Source organism: Thamnophis elegans, chromosome 6, assembly GCF_009769535.1.
Source record: "Thamnophis elegans isolate rThaEle1 chromosome 6, rThaEle1.pri, whole genome shotgun sequence".
In the NCBI taxonomy this organism is placed as follows: Eukaryota; Metazoa; Chordata; class Lepidosauria; order Squamata; family Colubridae; genus Thamnophis; species Thamnophis elegans.
The window spans coordinates 24591810-24611249 of NC_045546.1; the positions used below are offsets into that span (position 1 = coordinate 24591810).

A 19440-nucleotide genomic window follows, 5' to 3' on the forward strand; every position below is an offset into this window, starting at 1 on the left:
GAGACTTTTGTCCTTCTCCCATAGACTTTCTTTCGCGTCAGCAAGAATAAAGAGGCTAAAGTTTAAAGATTCAGGAACCTCAATATAATCATTTGAAAATCAACGAGAGAATAATAACCTATGGTGGTGTTGGAAGGCAAAGGTTTCCGGTCCGTTCCCAGCCGGGAGTCACCACCGACGCTAAAAGAAAGTTTCGTGAAGATAGCTGCCTGGAAGTTATGAGTTTTTATTGAAGAAAGAAAGAACGGGAAGGATGAGACACAGCTCCATCATTCCCGGGTCTGCAGCACACCATATACAGTTTGGATTTCCCTTTTATACAGTTTTTCTTGCTTCAAGCTATTATGTAAATTCGGATTTTATAAAATTCTTTTATTCTGGATGATTGCTCTGATCTTGATCCTCTGTCTTCGGATTTCGTTCATCCAGTGTCTTGTCCTTGGGCTAATCCTATCATGACACGAGGAGGGTGTTTTCCTGTTTTGGCGCTTATACAAAGGTGTCTGCTCTATGTAAATAGTTATGATGTTTGTGTTATCTTGGAATTGGATTTTGTGTTTTTTTCTGGTCATTGCTAGATTTGGGGTTTTCCTCAACTTCCTAATCCTATTCTCATGTTTCTTTTGTGACTGAGTGTAACCTTTTCCTGGCTACGTGTGTGGCTTTCTCTGGTTATGGCTCCTGGCTGGGTGTTTATTATTTCTGCTACCTTACTACAGTGGCATTCTAAAATCTTAAATCATTTTCTAACCTCAAATTCAGGAGGTACCATAGCCAGCGTTGAGAAGTGCCATGTTTCATTGGTCCTGTTTAATTTACTTTCTGACATAATCTGGAAAGCGAAATTGGGCAGATTAATTTACCTTCTTCACGGGATTGCTGGGATTATGGGATTTGGCGCCAGGGATTAGAATGCTACCATCAACACTTCAAAGACAGAGTGAAATATAAATATGAGAACTGGTCTCGTTTTCCACCCCCCCACCTCCCCTCCCCCATGGGCCTTATCGAATCGCATTTCCCCCGACAAGCCGGTCGTCGGAGCGGAGCAGCTGCTGCTTATATTCCGGCACAGGGCGCCACGTGCAGCGACGGCGCAAGTGCAACAAACCGCGTTCTCTCAGGAGGAATGGCACGGCCTCCTTTGTTCTTTCGTTTCAACTTTGAAGCGGGCGGGCGGGCGAGCAAACAGGCGGGCGGGCGGGCAAACAGGAGCGCGAAGTGGAAGAAGACAAAAGAGGCAGAGCCAAGGGAGGTGGGGAGGCGCGTGCGGACGGACGGGCGCGATCGAAAAAGCGGGGTTATCTCGGGGTTATCTCGCTTCCCGCGCCCGCCCGCCTTCATTACGAAAGGGGCAGAAGGACCCAGGTGAGAGGAAGGGAGTCGGTGCCCGGCTCTGTGTTATGATGGGCGGATCCTGTCCACGCGACGTCAGGAGGGTGGGGAACGGGCGCCACTTGACAGGAGGGAGGGAAGGAAGACGAGCCGGCTGCCGCCTCCTCCTCCTCCTCCTCCTCCTCCATCACCATCATCCCCACCGCCGCCAACAGCTCCGGCAGCCCCGGGGTGAGTGGAGGGAAGCGGCCGGGCAAGGGCTCGCCCGCTCTTGGCGGCGTCCACACGACGGAACTCCACTGACTCGAGCGCGCGGCTCTTTCCAAGGGTGAGGGAGGATGGGGTGGGGGTGGGGGTGAGAGCCGCGCCTTGGAAACGGGGACCGAGGTGTGTGTGTATGGGGGGGGGGGAGGCTGCCGGCTGTCCTCCGCTTCTCCCTTCCTCCGGCTGGCAGGCGGCCCTCCTTGGGTGTTTGCTCTTTGCGTGGGAAAGTTCCCCGATGCCCACCCGGAATGGGTCAGGGGAGCCCGTGGCTCATCGAGCAGGTGCCCTCCGCCCCGGTGTGGAGTTTCAAAAGGCGCCGCTCTCCTCTTGGACTTGGCTTTTCAGGAGCACCACCTGTCGTGCCCTATTCTGTGATAAGCCTGCGCCTCTTCTCTGCTCCCAACTCCTCGTTGAATGACTCGTTGCCCCACGTGTCGCCCAGGTCTCCTGCTTTCCCCTTTTGCCTTTGCTTTTCCTGCCCCATCTGGGATACCCACAATAACAAAAGCCCCCCCTCTTTTTTCAGGGGTGCTTCTTTCCTTTCCTTTTTAAAATTATTATTTTGGAGAAGAGGTGTAGGGGTACTTTAAAAATCGTTATTTACTTACAACATTCTCCTTCAAGGTGGTTTGTTTGTTCGTTTTTTCGGTATTTAAGGCTGACCAATTGGATATTTGTGGGTGACCAGTGCTGCCCTCTCTTGGTTTGAAGCAAAGCCTGAGAAAAGGCTGCCATATGTGTGCCAGTTAACTTATTTTGGGCTATACTTTATTTACTTAGGTGCCTTTATAAATAGTTTAATCTATATTTAAATAGTGAGAAGGAAGTGACTTCACCAGCCATTTCTAATAATATTTTAATGCATTTTCCTAAATAGGGTAATCTTAAAGTGTTCTGTCTAGACTGGAACAGTCTGATTTTGGTCATATTTGGAAGCAAGTGATGCTGAATGTTGCAAAGTATTTATAGCCAAAACAAAAATAAATGAAATAAGTTGATATCATTTGGGTCAGGGTCTGCATTTGTTAATTTTTCCAAATCATTGTGTTGGTTGGCTTTTAAAAAGTATTAGATTTATAATAATGCAGAGTTTTGCAAAGTTAACATCTGTAGTGTTGTAGCCCTCTGTTTCAATTAATTTTTTACTCAGCCACTCAATGTAGCTATTAAGATGATAAAAGGAGTAATTGATTACACTTAACATCAATAGTTCTTACCATTTCATGAATGAATAATGTTATTCTTTGATTCCGTTAAAAGCAGCAAGTTGGTGCACAAAAGTGTCTTTAAAATTGTAGCTTTCACTTGTTTAACATTTATTGTGTATAAAAAATCAAATGCATTTTATTGTACATCCTTATATATAATGAGACTGAAAATTTGTGTATATGTATGCACTTCAGAACAATCATAAGCAATATTTTATCAATACTTTGTGTAATTGTGTTGAAGAATTAGAATTCATTTTTTGAATTTGCTGAGTTTTTGCATATCTTTCTCACTGAATGTTTTCAAAATTTCATGTGTGATGTAGTATACATAAAAGAAGTCAGAAGGAACAAATAACACTAGTGTTCATATATGTTTCTTTTACCCCATACATAAAATCATCCAGTAGATTTACCAGTGTGAAGTAATTCTCCCCAGCTCAGTTTAATTAATAAGATAAATAGGATCAGATGTAGTGGTATATGGTGTGGGAATGATCTTGAGAGACAGGGAGAACTTCAACCAGGAAAATGGTCCGATAAGAGGTAACTTAGTATGCAGCAGGAATGTGGGTATGGCAAATATCTCAGAAGGGACTCTCCTAGTTTCTTGGGCTGAATATATGACGGGAGAAAATGTAGAGGTCAGAGTTGAAAGATTCTATTAAGGTAACCTTACAATAAAGTAGAATTTGTTCATCTGGGAGTGCTTTCTGACAGGACTACCTCACAGGAATGACATCTTGAGTGTACCCTGCCCTATATAATTGACATGAATGTTGGTTTCTCTCAACACAATAATGTTATTACCAGATTGTAGAGCCAACTCATGTCTCACTTAAAAGGAACTTCCAAAGATTGTGTAGGCGTAATTGATTGTTAGATACAATTGCTAAATTTAGTTTATTAAACTGTTTATAAAATTACGGCTCTCTACCACTCCACAACCAGAGACATTATCTTAACATTGGGAAGATTTATAACAATAATGAATCTTCCTAAAGTGGCTATTTTGTCAGTCACTTCAAGAGTGCAACATAAAATTGTCAATGTAAACACAAACAACCTAAACACCATAGAAACATTTTGCCTTGTCTAAAGACAGAATGACCCTACCATCAGAAAAACACTGGGTAAAAATAGGATTCTTAGGATGGTAGCAATGTAAAAGCCATGACTCACTAAAAACAATGGTCTTGTCTCAAAGTTGGTCAAGATGATTCTCCACATTTCTGGAAAAATGTTCTGTAAACACATGAGACAAAAGTAATCTTGTCAGGCTTTACTGATATTGTTTTGTATTATTTACTGATATTGTTTGGTATTAGTTATTCTGTTCCACAGTAACAACCTCATACTATCAAACATGAAAGTAAGAGTGCCTTAATTTTTTTTGCCACGTCATCTGGATAATATTCCCTCATGGGCTATAAAGTGAAGCCTAAGTAGGTTACACAGCCCAGATATAACAACAAGAAACTGACAAAGAACAACTACAAAAATTTGGAATGGTATCTCAAGGTCTAGACCGAAATCCCATAGGAAGTTTATAGCAAGATCTATAATGAATGGTTTAAAAAAAAATCTGAAAAAGTGCTGGATGTTACAATTAAAGCAGTTTGTCAGGGAGGAATGGACCATAATTCTTATTCAGCAAGGTTGGCAATTGATTATCAATACCAGTGGTTATAGTTATTGCGGCTAAAAAATGTAGAACCAGTACTGAATCCAAGAGAAGGATTAGTTTTTCATATTGCCACATGGCATGTTGTGTGATGGAACTAATGAAATAAGCACAAAATGTTTATATTATTTATGCACTTTATATTTATCAGAAAGATTAACACAAAAATCTACTCATGGGAAAGATATGCAAAAATTTAGAAAATCATCAAGATGGAGAGTAACTTTAAAAAAAGTATATTTAGTTCTTTTTCAATTTAACTTTTGTTTTTGTTAAGCCATAGAGAATAATTGTTTAGTAAAATTATATTTCTTTTGTTACCTTTTTTGTTGCAGATAAATATGGGTACTTAAGAAGACTGTAAGATAATATTTTAATACAAAGAATAAGACAGGTGTCTGGTTTTTGATTTCAGCTACACTGTAAGTATAATTGGATTATCACTATGTATTGTACTAACTATTTTAGATACTTGAAATTATTGATTTAAGGGAGCTTATACTTAACAGATGAAAAATGTCATCATTAATGCCTTGAGCATTTCATTTGTGTCATATGACGAAGTACTGATATTTGTGGCATATGATGACATAATATGACAACTTAGTAGTTCTGTTGGAAAAAGCCAATATAAGAGGTGAAATAGTTAATAATAGTTAGAATTTGTGTATCAGTTTCAAGGTGCTTATGTCTTGTGAGCAATCACAACATTTGAATGCACGTGTTTCTACAAAGTAATTTATATTTATTTGCTCTTATCTTGCAGATAGAATGGATAAAATAGCTTGTTTATGGTTACTGAGTAATGTAGTGCAAATGTGAGCTTTGATAAATACCTGTATTACACTGTAACAAAAAATGTACAATTATCTCAATCAGCTGAATTTCTCCTTGATATCTAATCTTTAAAACATGCTTCTGGAATTGAGGTGGGGATTATAGAAACTAAAATGAAAAAGGAAGTACCACATTTAAAGCTAAATAGTTAAAAATATTGTGGTTTTATGCTATTGGAAGATGAAAAAAGAATAAGAATTATAAATTACTCTGATGATAATCTATTCTTGTATATTTTATTTGAGAATTTTAAATATTATTTCTAATGACGTTACACCATACTGAATCAATGACAATTCTGCATAGCGTTACTGACTGCTTTCTTTTGTGGATTGCCATAGTTATTATGTTAATCAGGCATGGTCATAACTCTGAATGCTTGTATATATGTCAGTTGTACTAATGGCATTTTGTAATGTTTTTATTAAATAATTAATGGATGAAATGTCTGATCCAAGAATGACATCATTTTTCATTGCATGCAATTTGAAAGACTTGGATGATACCCAAAATGATATTTTGCTGATAGAATTATACTTTATCCAGTGAAGGCTTTTATCAGAAGAAAAGAGGGGTACCTTGAAATTTACTCCAGAAGATTAGGATATTCTTTGAATTATGGCAAAGAATGAACTGAAGAAGATCAAGTTGGAAAGGGAATTGCCAAAAATTACTTGCATCCAAGTTGATAGAAGTTTCACTAAATCAAATATCTTTCCCTTGACTTCTTAGTTTCAACCTCTTTGCACCCTGGAAAATTCTGGGAATTTAAGACCACAGCTCAGAAAGCTGACAAGGTTAACAAACGATGACTATAATATAGATAATAATAACAAGTTCTATATAAATGCTACTGGTAACCACAACAATGTGCTGTAGATATCATTGTTTTTATTTTCGGATTCATTTCAGGCAAAAGTTACATGGCTGGTTACTGAACAGAAACTGATGAAAGTTTTCTTCTTTCTTGTTAAAGCAAACATACAGAATAATCTATTTTATACTATGATATGCTTTCCAATAGCATGATTAAAATTAAAAATTGAAAAATGGAATAAACACAATAATAATAAAAAATATTTGAAACAGTATAAAGTTAAAAATTAACAATACAAAGTACTTTTTAAATTAAAAGGCCAGTGAAAGATAGCAGGCACAGAGTTAAGAGAACTCCTCTAAGGAATAAAATCCACAGACAGATTGGCACCATAGGGAAACCCATAGCTCATCTCTTCACTTCTTACCTTCCATTTATAAAATTTATGGAATCCAACAATATTATTATCTGAGCTATTATGAGATGAATGTTATAGTTACATAGAAATAAAACTAAAAATTGAGACAGTATTACACAATTGCTTCCATCTTTTTGGATATGAAGAACTTTGGTGACTTTACATTACCAAATGATGATCCAATATTGTAAACTATTTAATGCAAACCTGCAATTAATTTCCCCATATGTTAAAAGATTTAGTTAGGAAGTTTAGGTGCTAATTCTTTTACAAAAATAAAAATTATATTTTTGATTGTGATTTAAAATGTGAAATTGTTGTGATTTTAAGTGACAGTCCAACAGATATTTGGTGTTAAATTGTTATGATTTTAAATGCAATCTAACAAATATTTATTGATAGCAGATTCTAAATCAGGAACCAAGTATCATTCATATATTATTTCTTATGCTTTTAATTAGCCTTTTATATACCTTTCAAAAATATTAAAATAATTTTAAACAAAAGCTTTTGCTTTAAGTATATAGCAGTGATGTAAGTGATTAGGAATAAGCACAGTAAACAGCATGCATTATTAATACCTTTAAAAATTTTCAAAGAACATCAAATAGCTTTTGAGGTCTCATAATCAATTTCTGTTTATACTCAAAACAATGTACAACACCCTAAGAGACATTTATGTAATGTAATAAACCTTTCAAGATAATTTATACACAATATGCAACGTTCATTGAAATATCAAGACATACAATTAAAATATTCAATTGCCAATAATAAAGAATGCATTAATTATTCATATTAATCCACAATATTTTTTTATGCAAGTAGCATAAAAAAGATATAATCTAAAACATAACGTCATAATGTTTTAGATTGTATCATTTTTGCTGCTACTTGCAGCAAAACTAGAAAACTAGATTCTTAATCTGCCCCCTGTCTATCTCTGATGACAAGAAAGGCTTTTCTTGTCAGATCAAATAGAAATAAACTGATAAGAGTGAAGGACCAGGTTTCATTGGATTTATACTAGGTAAGATTATTTTGACATCGTTATTTGACGTACTAAAGCTACTGAACTCATCCCCATTTATATCTTTTCCTTCAGAATAGAGCTTAGATATACCCATAATGTTTCTTAATTGCAGTGGATAAAGATAATGCTGCTTGACAGACCATACATCTTCTTTTATACTTCTCTTTCTGCCTTGATTTTTGGGTGAATCTTGGAACTAGAATGAGATCTCCATTTTCAAAACTATTTTTAGTGGTATTGAATTTTCTGTAATTTTTTTTGTAAAAGATTATCTTCTGAAACTAACACTTTTGGAAGCACTGTATTTGTTTGCCTCTCATGTAGTTAATTTCATTGTTGGAAAGAGAATAAAAGGTAATACTGCTCAAGAAAAAATAGTGTAAACCATTTCTATTATAGACCTAGCAGAAATTGAATGAGAGAAAAAAAATGAGGATTGTTCAATTCCTTTAAAAACAGCAAGGAGTATGTTGAGTATGAAAAAAGGACAAATTCTGGTCCAAGTAAAAAAAAGCTGCTAATGCTGTTTTGCATTTATGGTGCAATCATATTGGTATTCTGTATTATTCTGGTTATTGCATCTCAAAAAAGAACTGAAATGCATAGTGAAAAACCCAAAATTATTAATTAGGGATCTGGAGCAATTTACTTTAATAAGATTTGCAAGTTTAAATCATTGAAATATTTAGTATCATTTAAACATTTTTGGGCATCTGTTTTAATGATTTTCTCTTGATTTTTTTCTGTATTAGTGTACTTTTATGATACATGAGTTGCCTAAATTGCTCACAGAATATAGATGGGATAGAAAGAAAAATTAATTATGAATTCTGAGAAGAAAGGTTATGTTTGGATCTTTTTAGCTTTAAAAAAGAAGAAATAATAAGAGAAAACCCAAATGGCTGTAATTTACCAGGAGTAGCACATAGTTTGCACGTAGGTCTCTGGTTAAATTCCTGGCAAGTAAAATCATAGAAGTGTTGCCAGATAGTCTTGACAACATGATTTTGAAACTGACGTTGAGGACTGTATTCCTTGGACATTTTCTCATACCAAAAAATCTTTTGTGAAAAAAATCTCAAAACCTTTTCCACCTTATCTCATCCCATCTCTGGGATTAGAATTAAGGAAAAACATAATTTAATCACAGTGAAGTAATACTCAATAAGGCAAAAATTGTGGATGTAGTTAATAAATAAATCATTGAAATCAATTTATGTTAAACTTACATTATTTTATATTAATATAGGGATAACATTATGGCTGCAGAAATCTGGATGACCAATGTATGGGAGCAAAAAGATGCAGAAAATTACCTAGTGGTTGTAAAATGTAGTAGTAGATTTTACTGCTTAACATGGTAACTCTCACTAGAGCTTAAATTAATATTACATATATTTATGAAATTATTTAGTTTCCTTAAGTTTAAAAATTGTAAATCTGATAGTTCCCTGTTTAAGATTTGAGAATATTGATTTATTGCTGAATTTTTATTTATTTTAACTTTATTGATTTTGGTAAATCGTTTTTGTTAGATCAAAATAGTCACATTCATACAGCAAATCTAATATCCTAACTGGGTTATTTATGAGAACTTACTATATTACCTCATGAAGGAAACAGGAATATATACTTTAACTTTTAAAATTTAATCTATTAGAATTTATAGTTAATACATTATTAAATTATATAAAATTTTATATAGCAATAAATATAATTCGTCTGTCAATGATGTGTTGTCTGGAAGCAATGTTCCCTTTGTTCATCTTTCATTTTTGAAAACTGAGTCCTTGATAACAGTCATAAAAAGTACCATGGTTGGTTGTGTAGTTGCCTTGTGTTTTTGCCAACAGCAGGTGGCAGCATATAGCCAACCTTGGATAATCGGGAAAAAATATTAATCAAAGTAATTTGATTAAACTACTACATGGACAGAAGACCACTGGAAAATTCCATGGCTATAAACTAGATTGGGATGTTTAAAAAATTTCACAAAAGGCAGAGCTAAACCACTTCCAAATTGTTGTCCAAAAGCCACAGGGACCTTTCATGGGAATACAATACAACTCAAGGGAAATTATTTTGCCTTTTTACTGTTTTGTAAAAACTTATTTGGGACTGAAAATTAAATTTGTTTCTGGTATACACTTAGTTGATGATCTATTCTTATATTTTGTGAATTACAATACAATCCTCCTCGTTTGCTGTTCTATGCATTGTCTTTTAAATATAAAATTGTTTCCAAGATCAAACTTTCTATTATTTGAATTTCTTTGTTCCTAGATAGTTCAACAATCTTGCCACCTACAAAATCTTAAAATGAAAGCCTTATATTTTCTGGATGCTCAATAATACTTGCTGGGGTATATAAAAAAGAATGATGAACAATTAAGTTTAGGTCCGTAATGGCGAACCTATGGCACGCGTGCCACAGGTGGCATGCAGAGCCATTTGTTAGGGAACGCAAGGCATTGCCCTATCAGCACCAATGCGCATGTGCGCACTGGTCAGCTGACTTTGGCCTTCATTTTCGGCTGTTTTTCGCCGACTTCAGGCTTCCCTGAAGTCTCCAGAGGGCAAAAACGGTCTAATGTGCAAATCAGAAGTTTGGGAATAGACTTCCGGGTTGCCCATAGGGCCATTTTTGGCCTTCCGGAGGCTTTAAGGAAGCCCCCAGAGGGCCTTCAGGGACCCGGGGGCGTTTTCATCCTCCCCAGGCTCCTAGAAAGCCTCTGGAGCTTGGGGAGGGCGAAAAACAGGTCCATCACGCGCAAACAGTGTGAGGGTGGGGGTGGGGTCACACGCACATGCACAGGGGAGGTTCATGCGCATAGAATTATGAGTGTGGGCGCACCAGCGCACAACCTTGCTGCTCTCCCCTTGCTTTTGGCATGTGATGGAGAAAATGTTAGCCATCACTGGTTTAGGTGATCTTTTAGAAGTCAAATGCTCTGTACCTTCTCTGTTAGTCCATTCACTTGCCTGAGGCTTAAATGCCAGGCTGACTATATGACCTATCAACCTTTCTGCTTAAAGAATACTTCTGCAGTTTTGAGAGGACTTCATCCAATGAAGTCCTCTCAAAAGAATACTTCTGCAGCTAAATACTGAACTTTGTATAGAGATCATGATGCAACAGTGTCACATCAAATAATCCAACAGTTGAAAGTAAAATTGGTTACAGAGTTAATTATTTAAGATAAGGAAGTGAAAGGTGATGTTGTCATGGTGACCTACCTATAAGAACACAAAAAGAACTGAGATTTTGAATAATGGATGACTGCTAACATTAGGAATTATTTACATTTTTTTGTCTTTAATGGTCATGCATATGCCAAACATTCATAAACAGCAGTGCAACCAACAGTATCTTCTGGCTAGTTTCACAAAATCAATTTGATCAACTGTGCATGATGTATTTATATATGCAAAACTAAAGAATATTAATGAACTACAATGACGTTGATCGAAAGCTGCTGTTAAAGGCTTAATTTAGCTTTCCATTAGAGAAAAAGCAATGTTTTAAATACTGTGTCAGAGAGTTTCAAGACATATGGATCAGAAAGCCAAATAAAACCTTCAAATATATCTGTTTTAAAAAGAACCCTTGACTCCATTACATAACGTCATCCAGAAAGCAGCACTATGCTCCTTTCCTTCAACAAGGTATGTACATAATTGATTGATTAATTGAGAAATTATAGCAGTTTACACTTATTATCTATGCAGTTCTGGATATCCCTGGTTTGATTAGAATGAATATGTTATGGACATGTATTTGCACACATTTTTAAATGTAATTGGAAATAATTTTACATACTGATTTTAGCTTAGGCTTAACAATAAATTATTATTGCATATATATTATGCTTGTATATTAAACTAATTAGTAGGAAACATTAAGTTCTTGGGTTAAGAAATATTTAGACATATGGGATAGAGCATTCACCTCTTAGTGCTGTGAATTAGGAATGGAAGATATTCAAAAATTAAAATGAGAAAAGAATTGTGCACCTCCTGGCCCTGTATGAGATGTTTGTATTCCACATGTTTGTGGTTAGCTCTAACCTTGAAAGATAATTCCCTTTAGTAGGATGGAAACAAAGCTGAAAGTTTTTATTTGGTGAACCCAAAGCTTGTTAAAAACATTACAGATGCCATATGACACACACACACCCAAATAGAATAAATTACATTTACCTGGATCCATTTGAATTCCATCAGAGTTTGGTTTGGTTTGGTTTATTAGATTTATATGCCGCCCTTCTCCCAAGGACTCAGGGCGGCCTACAACATTAAAAGAAACACATAATACAAAAGTTAAAAAAAATAAATAGAATATTCAAAACAAACCCAATTAGAATTGACAATAACATTTTTTTTTAAAAAAATCGAATTAAAATTAACAATGATCAATAATTTATTTTGTTTTGTTCAGGCCAGGCTGGCTTGCTGGAAAAGCCAACTTTTTAGGGCGCGTTGGAAGGACTGGAGGTCGGGAATTATACGAAGCTCCAGGGGCAGCTCATTCCAGACAGAGAAGGCTCTCCCCCTGGGGGTCGCTAGCCGACACTGTCTGGCCAACGGCACCCTGAGGAAGCCAACTCTGTGGGATCGCACTGGACGGTGGGAGGCTACCGGTGGCAGTAGGTGGTCTAATAGTATAATAGCCCAAATATCCCTAATAGAGACTGTTCAAACATAGAGGTTATGATCACAAAGGCATTTAAAGACTGGGGAACAGAATCCTTACAATAAATGTGCAAATTGTCCAAATAAATGACCCCAAAATGTTCAAAAAATCATGAAAAACAGGACTCAAAAATCTCATAAAGACTGATTGGCTGGAAGCTAATAGATATACCCATACTCAAATTTCTCATTACAAGTACCAAAGACAGCTAAATATTTTGTACCTTTGTTTAGTGCAAATCAGATGGCAATCTCTCTGAGTTCTAATTTTGTCATTTTTCCTACTTTGCTAGTCTTTATAGCTTGGGAGAGACAAAGGAATTTTGTCATTCATTTTTTGATTTTAGAATCTTTACATTTTTATATTCAGGATCAGACTGTTTTTACAATGGCCAGGGCATTTCCCCCTTTCTCCCTCTAATTACAATATGGAAAGAAAAAAAAAGACTTCAAAAAGAGAAATAAAGATAGCAGATAGAGATAGAGTTGTATGTTTGCTTGCTTCTTTTTTGGATTAATATCTTTTGTTCAGGACTTGTAAGAAATAATAGAGAGAAGGTAACATGCTTAGGGAAAAGCATATATACAGTCTCTATATTTGTACATTCTGGTAAATCATTATATGATTGTTTGCTTTTACCTTAGCATGGTATGCAAACACAATAACCATGACTTGTAAATCATTGCTTAGGATTCAGAACTGTGTTTATTAAAGAGGCCCATTTGTTGGCTTATTAAACAGTATGTTTAAAATGAATCATGGCTCACAATAAAATAAAATGGAAATTCGTCAGGGATTTTTCATTATCTACTGTGTAGATTTTTTGGAAATGTATCCCATAGGGGTATGACTGCAGAAACAGATCTAGTTATTGCATTATACTGTATTATATTTAATTTTTTTCTTTAATGTAACATTTTCTCTACATTGCCTTTTTTTTTCTTTTTTTTAATATTTTTTTTTCTTTTTTTGTTACATAAACAACACATGCCCACACCCGTGGGGGAGGGGGGGAAATCAAAAGACAAAAAACAAAAAACAAGGCAGGGGGGAAAAAAGAAAAAAAAAAGAAAAAACACAACAAGTATATGTTATAAAAAAAGTATATCAGCTGGTTACATGTTTTTGTGCATCTCTTCCATTAATTCATATTAATTCAAATATCTTAACTCAAACTTATTTGCTGTTTCTAGCTACATTGCCTTTTTTCTTAAGACAAGGAAATTAAATTTGATGCTAAATAACATAGAGAAATACGAGCTCAAGAATAATTTTTCCAGTGACTACAGTGTAGAGGAAATAAATTCTAAAAGAATCATATAAAAATCTAAAATTGCATTTAACGATCATTAATTAAAACAATATTAAATGGGAAATCCAGATAAAACTGTTTCAACAGTTCAGATAGTTCAGTGCCAACTGAAATAACAAAAATATTTAGGTCTTAAAAGCCAAAAAAGAAAGGACCAACATTTATTTCTTCAACAGACTATTTCAAAAATATGGACTAGCACAAAAAAGCCAATGTTACAGCTTCAGCATATAGATATTAATGCAGTTGATTCTTTACTTAGCTTCAATGTTGGTAGAGCCTTCTTAAATTGCATTCAGAAGGGATAGACAAACCGTATAATTGGTATAAAAAGATTTAATCTCTTTGGCCGATGCAAAATCCATTACATTAGATGCAAGGATGCATTTGATTATTGATGTTTAAGCTGAACTTGAAACTAATAATAAAAGGAAAGTCTACCTTAAATATATATTTGAAAAAGATTTCCTCTGAAAATATAATTGAAATGTTTGATAATGTACATAGATTAGTTATGATCTGTTTTACAAATTATGAAATTGAGATTTACATAAATATGCAACAATAAATATTTCATATTATGATAGAAGCCCCTTTATAAGCAGGAAGGAATAATTAAACTTCTTTAAAATCTGATAGATTTATCAATAGCTATAGGTATAAATGTTTTGTTAACTGGAGTAACTACTATTGAACTGTAGTTGAAAAAAGAATTGTTAAATGTACGTTGACATTTAATAATAATAAAGGATGTTTATATATAGTGTATGTATGCCTGAGACTACATTTATCTCTATTATGTATATGTACAGCATATTTCACTCTGTTCAAATGGTTACAAGTGTTAAGGAAGTTAGCATATGATAACCTATATTTATCTTTGTATAATTCATTTGATGCATTTTTCTTTAAATGGGAAAACACAAAGAACACTTTCATCTTTAAATAATGTATTATTATTGATTTCAGCTACAGTAAACCCTAATGAATATTTGTCATTCAGGGTTCTGAAGTATTTTTGGATGCAGAGGTTTGAAAGGACTGAAATATAATGAAAAGTTGTCTCTTCTCTCATCAAATTAATAATCTCTTCCTCATTTAAGCTAAATAAACAGATCTGTTCATAGGTTGCTGATAATACAGTGTAGAGAAGGGGTGTCAAACTTGTGGTGTCACAGCACTGTCGTGATACATTGGGACTTTTTTCTCCTTTGCTAAACCAGGTGTGAGCGTGGCCAGTATGTGATGCATCTAGCCCGCGGGCTGTGAGTTTGACAGCCCTGGAGTAGAGGCTATATAGTTATCTCAAATGGGTTTTTAGAAATATCAATTCTGAAACAAATGCACACACACACACTTCTGTTTTTTCCACCTTACAGGTGAGAATGAGCTCAGTTAATTAGCCCCTGGTGCATAGCCATTCATAGAGGAGGCTGAAACATGAGCTATGACAACATGTCACAAACCTCATGACTTATATACTGATATTAAAATCAACTACAAAAAAAGATGGTTTGCATTCTGATGTCACAATGCACAAATCACCTTCTTTAGCCATCAATGTACCATTAATGCCTATGTCCTGGAATTGATCCTTGGAATACATGATCTACTAATGCATATGTTCCAAAAGAATGTTCTGATATATTAAAACTGAATATATTCCAGCGATATTTTCCATTGTGCCAGATGGTTTTCTTTTGAAATTAAATCTAATGAATGCAGTTTGGTTTGCACAAGCTGAATTTAGCAGTGGGCAATGGAAGAATGTAACAGTGAAACTGGCCATATGGTGTATTGTTTCAGTAATCTGATGTGGAGAGATATAAAAAGAATCAAAAAGGTAATAAAATAAAATAAGGTAAGATAATAAACTGGATTGCATTTTTATTTATTTTAATGCAGCATAGAAATAAAAGAAGCTTCCTTATACTGTGTCAGATAGCAGCCCAGCCATCTAGTATTGTTGACATTGACTGATGAATGGAGATTCTAAGGATTGAATTTTCACTGGGCTACTTTATTCCCAAGAAATATGATATTGAATTTTTTCTTAGTTTTCTCTCTCTCTCTCTCTCTCTCTCTCTCCCTCCCTCCCTCCCTCCCTCCCTCCCTCCCTCCCTCCCTCCCTCCCTCTCTCTCTCTCTCTCTCTCTCTCTCTCTCTCTATATATATATATATATATATATATATATATATATATATATATATATATACATGTTTCTATTGCATTTCTACAGAGTTGCAAAAGGAATTCAAGGATGAATAGATAAGAAATGATACAATACCCTCAACATTTAAATGTTAACATGATAAATTATTGAGAAACTGATTTGGTTAAGCTATAGGGACAAAAATAACTTTAAAGATGGAATTTGATGGGAAACAGAGAGAGCATTAGAAAAAGGTCTACAACTGAAATCAGATTGCTGCTGTTGTGTGTATAATTCCAGTTGAATAACCTTTTGATATTTAAAAAAAACTTCATATTAGCTAGGGAAGACATAGGGAAGTTAGCTATTAAAAGCCCTGCTCTAATGTATTTGTATGTGTCAATTGCAATTATACTCTGTGTCTATCTTACTATTTCTGTAAAGCCATATGTGAATATCAGAATGGAAGTATTTATTGAATATAAGGAGTCAAAATCTGAATAAGATTCAGGTGTATAAAATTCATATCTAGCAATTGTCTGGAAGAAGCAATCTGTTGTGGGTGCTCCATCACTGGAAGCTTTTAAGAAGAGACTGGACATCCATTTGTCTAAAATGATATAGAGACTCCTGCTTCTGCAGGGGGTTGGATTAGAAGACCTCCAAGGTCCCTTCCAACGCTGCTGTTGTTGCTGCATCTAATGATGATTACCTAGAAAAAAAGTTAATCCTAACCTTTGAAAGTGTATGGAATAAAATGAAGTAAAATGAAAAAACTTGTAATTCATTCACCCTAAGACAGGCCATATCTAGATTTCGTAATATAATTTATTTTCTTTCTGATTTAGCATTGAGGGATTATATGAGAACTAACATTGTAATGGTGCTACACAGGCCATTCATTTCAGTGAGCTTAGCTTCATTAAACTGCTTAGTCACTCAGCCTTGCAATTTTTCAACAAAGAGACCAGAAGATGGTGCCACAATTATGAGTACAGTATGTCCAGTTGATTCAATCAGAAATCAGTTGTCTCCTATCAGAATTAACAAAACTGAGACAGATGGTTTCATTGTCACATATGAATTAATAATATATTCTCCAAGGAAGTCTTTATTAAAGAAAAGTATTTAAGAAGTTCCACTACTTTCTGAAGTGGGGAAAAATATGTTATCCTAAATACTAGTCTTCTTTAATCTGATTCATTAGCAATGTGATGAAGTCCTTTGTTCATGTGAGATTTCATTTTTTTTTCTTTAGCGTATTGCTCCTAAAATAGCGCACACCATATAGAAAAGTAGCATTCAAGTTTCAATCAGGGAAATAGTTTGGGCTTGCAGAACTGGTTTCACAACCTTTCCTCTCCACCTTCCTCCCTAGGTGGTGGGAGAGGTGTGTTAATAGAACTCTGCAGCTGCAATTAACTCTGCTGGTTAATCCACAGAAAGAGATCCACAGGATTCCACACAGAGAGATAAACTCTATCATTCCACAACTAAAAGAAAAAAAAGTTTTATTATTTTCAATCAATATATATATGGCTACCCAACTCACAACTGTAACTTTGAGTAGCTAACATAAAATGAAAACAGAAAAAAAACCCAACAAAATAAAAACAACTCTTCTCCTGAAGGAAGAGATGGGTTTTCAAGAAGGCCAGCTACAATGAAGCTATATTTCAAGCTAGAGTGAAGATTGAAGAGTTCAAGAGGATACCAAATTGCTATACCTTCATATCTAAGCACATGCCAACTCCTGAGAAGCCTTAATCATCCAGGAGACACATGAATCTAACACACAATTGGCTATACCGTAAGGACAAACAGGTTTGAAGTCTTCCCAGGTAACCAAGCTATACCATGCCTCATTTATTTCCAAAGAACTTGCACAATTGGGAATCCAATTTGAGAGTAGATCTGACATATGCCTCAGATAGTTTTCACAGAATCCTGTAGATATTCCTTCGGCCTCTCCCTACCTAGGAGGGACTGGGTTATCTTGAAGAGGGCTGGTGGCTGGCTATCTGCAAGTTCAATAGTAATACATTTGAGGAGAAAGAGGAGAACTTCCATCTTGTCTGAAATTTCTAAGATGTGGCTAATAGGCTAAAGAACTTCATAACACTTTATTAGGAAGGAAGCAAATTAAAAATGTAGGATTATAATAGTGTTCCTATATCTAATATAATATGTGCTTTTTAGCCATGTTCCAAATTGTTGAAGGGCAGACTCAAAATGTGTAAAATCTATTTGCTACTTGTTATCTTGGAGGAAAATCGGGTGACTGCAGATGCAATACTTTGAAGAGTCAATATAGGGGGTTAGCAGTTAGAGACAGGAATACTTTTCTACCAACCAGGGATAGCTGAACAGTTTTCAATAGTTCCTCAATACAGAAAGGCCTATGCCATTGTTCATCAGGAACGGATTTTTAACAGGCTTCTGAATCTGAAATTCAGAAATAGCCTGCATGGAAAAATACCACTTAGCATATTGATTGACAGTGATATGGCCCCAGGAGACAGATGTAGATTGAACAAATTGTATTTAATGTATTGCAGAGTTTAGTAAAAAAGCAGCAGCCCTAAGTTTTAGTCATTTTCTTCCCTGCAACTTTTCACTAAATTCTTTAATTGGCAATCATAATTTGTATATAGTCTCTGACCTCACCTTCTTGTCGCTACAGGCAATGAATGTAGATGTGAGACTGAAAAACATCCAAGATACTCACTTTTGACACAGCAGGAACCAAATAACTATTAGGAGAGATATTCGTGTTCTCTATTAATTAAAACAAATAATAATTAGTTATGCCCTGTCTGCCCCATAAGCTGTTGAATGTCAAGCATGACTGTTCAAAAATGGCATTTTAATAATCCAGTGGATAGTAGTCTTATTATTCAGAACATGCAATTGCACAAAATATAAAATAAGGATAAAAAGCAAATGTCACTCCAACAAGCAGACCAGAAAGGAGGCAAAGAATATTTTGATTTACAGTATTTTTAAGTAAGCTACTATAACAGACTAAGTACCATTTGTGTAGAAATTGTATTTCTATACAGAGCTTTGTAACATTTGGCCATAGATGTTTATAAACTATAATTCCTTACATTCCAGGTACCTCTTCCCATGTTGGTCAAAGTTGCTGAGATCTATAGTTCAGCAATATCTTGAGGGGCACAATTTCCCCATTCCCACGTTTTACAGCTTATATAACATAATGCTCTGTGGTTTCATTTGTAGCATCAAAAACACGTGCAGAATTACCAATTACATTTAGATTAAACTAAAAATCATAGTTGATCAGATACTAAAATAGTCTTGAAAATTTTAGGTCTACATTTTATCTCACTTTCAGCAGCAAATTCAGTGCCGTTTTAGTCAGCATAATGATGAGAAAAGTTGTTAATAAATCTGATTTACTAACCCATCATTTTTTCCTAGTGCTACAAATTTGGTCTTGCTTTTGTATTGTGTACTTGTAGTATTGGCATTCTCCCTATGTGTGAACACACACACATGCACACAACAGAACCGCAGTAATAAAAAAATACTAAATAGCTTCAATTTAATATCTGCTACGCTAATGACTAATATATTGCTACTATTGAAGTTGATCATCGCTATTTAGATTAGATTTTACATACATTAGTAATTATCTCTGCATAACTAAGACACATAAGCAC

At 35.0% G+C, this 19440-nt stretch overlaps 1 protein-coding gene across 1 annotated transcript in view; it reads left to right on the forward strand.

The window, feature by feature from the left end:
• Nucleotides 1-1473: 1473 nt before the first annotated feature.
• The window catches only part of FRY (FRY microtubule binding protein), a 200830-nt gene continuing 182863 nt past the window's right edge, over nucleotides 1474-19440 (forward strand). The window contains exons 1-2 of the mRNA XM_032219636.1: nucleotides 1474-1566; nucleotides 4827-4913. The gene's annotated coding sequence lies outside the window, so the exon portion shown is untranslated. The remainder of the gene's footprint in view (nucleotides 1567-4826; nucleotides 4914-19440) is intronic.